At 37.6% G+C, this 2,781-nt stretch overlaps 1 pseudogene; it reads right to left on the bottom strand.

Moving 5' to 3' along the window:
* Positions 1-1,135: 1,135 nt before the first annotated feature.
* Positions 1,136-2,309, bottom strand: LOC125338895 (annotated as a pseudogene).
* Positions 2,310-2,781: the final 472 nt, after the last annotated feature.

Genomic DNA, 2,781 nt, shown 5'->3' on the forward strand with positions numbered 1-2,781 from the left:
ACATGTCTAAGACGTTAGGCTATCTGCACTTAGTACTTTCTTAGCTTTGTTTTAAGCATGGTAAATACCTAGAAATAATTTTACCTTAAGGCGTTTTTTTTTTTTTTTTTTTTTTTTTTTTGTCCCGTCCTGGGCCTTGGACTCAGGTCCTGAGCACTGTCCCTGGCTTCTTCCCGCTCAAGGCTAGCACTCTGCCACTTGAGCCACAGCGCCGCTTCTGGCCGTTTTCTGTATATGTGGTGCTGGGGAATCGAACCTAGGGCCTCGCGTATCCGAGGCAGGCACTCTTGCCACTAAGCTATATCCCCAGCCCCTTAAGGCGTTTTTTTTTTTTTTTTTTTTTTTTTGGCCAGTCCTGGGCCTTGGACTCCGGGCCTGAGCACTGTCCCTGGCTTCTTCCCGCTCAAGGCTAGCACTCCGCCACTTGAGCCACAGCGCCGCTTCTGGCCGTTTTCTGTATATGTGGTGCTGGGGAATCGAACCTAGGGCCTCGTGTATCCGAGGCAGGCACTCTTGCCACTAGGCTATATCCCCAGCCCCCTTAAGGCGTTTTTTAATTTTTTTTTTTTTAACAGAGCTTTGATATGACTTGCCAGCATTATACAACTTTCATAAAAAAAAAAAAATCAGTAAGTCTTGATTCTGGCCTGAATACATGCAGTATTAGAAAGTTTTGCAATGAATATTTCCACTGTTGTCACGTTACTTGAGTAAATGGAAAGCCAGCCTAAGAGATTAGATAAATTACATGTGGGAAGGGCCTATATGTACTACCCAATACTCTAGTTGAAATAACTTCTCAAATGTTTTGGGGCACAAAAAGGAAAAATAAACTGCTTTTGTTGTTTTCATATAGTATATAAGTTTGTACTATTATGTTCTCATATTACAAAGACAATTTAGAGGAAGAATATTCCTTTTGGTATTTCAATCTGGACACAAACAGAACTATACATTAAAAAAAATCTCACTTAGCTAACAGCAAAAAAAGACAAGTGAAACAACCAAAACTTTTTTCTTTACAGGTGGATATTGAAGTCGACCTAATTTGCTTTTCTTTATAAAAGCATCCAAAAACAAAAAGCAGCTTAAAAGCTAAGATGAATAAAAATTTTGTTTACTGAACTACTGGTCTCTAGCACTGTTTCTGTTGTTTTGATACAAGTCCTTCTTTGTTTGTTCCTTTTCTTGGTCTTTTCATTGGACCAGCTGCACCCTTTTCATCATCACTGTCAAATTTTGTTTTCTTACCCTGAAAATGTACTTTTCCTTTTGCAGATCCAGGCTGGGCAGATTTATTTCCCTTTCCTTTTCCTTCAAATTTGTGCCCTTTGACTTTCATTTGTTTAGGGACTCTTGTTGGTCATCTATGATTTTTTTGAGTGCTCCTTTTTCCACTTCTCCTTCTAGTATTTTCCAAGCCACATTTTTGTTCCTTAATTGTAGGTCACCATTATTTGCATCTTTGTCTCTATCCTGTGCTTCCTTGGCTTTTTCTTTAAATAGGATTATTCCCTCTTTTACTCCTCTAACAAAATCTATCCATTTTCTTTCACCATGATTTGAGAAAAGGATGTGCAAATCTTCTCTACAGGTCTGATCATCTAAGTCCCCTGAAAATTTCAGCAAGTATCCAATCGTCTCTTGTATTGATTTCATTTCAGCATTTTCAGCTAAGTTTTGTTTTTCTTCTTGTTCTTGTTTAGCTCTTAATTTAGCTTCCACTTTATTTTGCTATCTTTCTTCATTTTTCTTTGCAAAGTAATCATCCTTAAAAAGTATTAGTAGTCCTGTGTCTTTGTACTTCTGGCCAGGGGTCTGTACAAACTTCTCAGCAGATTCAATGCTATCAAATACAGCAAATATTGATCCTTTAAGTGCTTTGTGCAATGTTCTTCTCATCTGAATATTTAATACTTGACCTTTACCTTCTAGCCATTCTTTTATGTCATCAAAGGTTGCATCCGTTAGGAAGCCTTTAATATAAACAGATCTGTTTTTCACATCATTTTTATACTCATCACTCACTTCAGGGAGGGGTTTGCTTGGAGATCTTCTGATTTTAGTTTTATCTTCACTGATTTCCATGAATTTTGCCTTAATGCTTCAACTATTAAAGTCTGTTGTTAGTTTAACCTATTGAATTTTATCATAATTTCCAGAGGAACCCAGCCTTCATCCAACTTGATCTGTTCTCTTAAAAAGTTTGTCCTGTGGCAAATTGAAGTCTCCAAAATAATACTCAACTTGATGACAGCCTGAGCAGCCATTTTTTCATTATCAGCCATTTCATTTTCATTTTGAGCCATCCATTGTGGCTAACTTCAAGGCCCCTTCTGCGGTCACACAGTGCACAGGTTCCATAACAATGATGGAAATGCCTCCACTTCCTCAAGATCCTTCTCTTAATCACACTTGCAATGTTAATCTTTGCCATAAAAGGTAACACTTCCAGGTTTAAGAGTTTAGCACACAAATGTCTTTGGGGTCATTATTCAACCAACCAATATGTGGTTTCCATTCAGATAATTAAGTAGCAGAATCAGAGGGTAGATGGAAATCCACGAGCTCAGAAATCCCTGTGTTTAAATGTATAAAAATTCATCAAGAATAAGGAACCTAGACAAGAAATCACCCATGCAAGACATTCTGAGAAGCTATATAATTACTCCAGTTATGGTTGCTCATTAACCAACCCAAATGTGTAAAATAGCTCAATGAGAAATCAAGAATGAGGAATAGTTTCAGTGAGAGTTCTGTTCACAATATGGGGAAATTTCT

The sequence above is a fragment of the Perognathus longimembris genome, chromosome 20, assembly GCF_023159225.1.
Source record: "Perognathus longimembris pacificus isolate PPM17 chromosome 20, ASM2315922v1, whole genome shotgun sequence".
In the NCBI taxonomy this organism is placed as follows: Eukaryota; Metazoa; Chordata; class Mammalia; order Rodentia; family Heteromyidae; genus Perognathus; species Perognathus longimembris.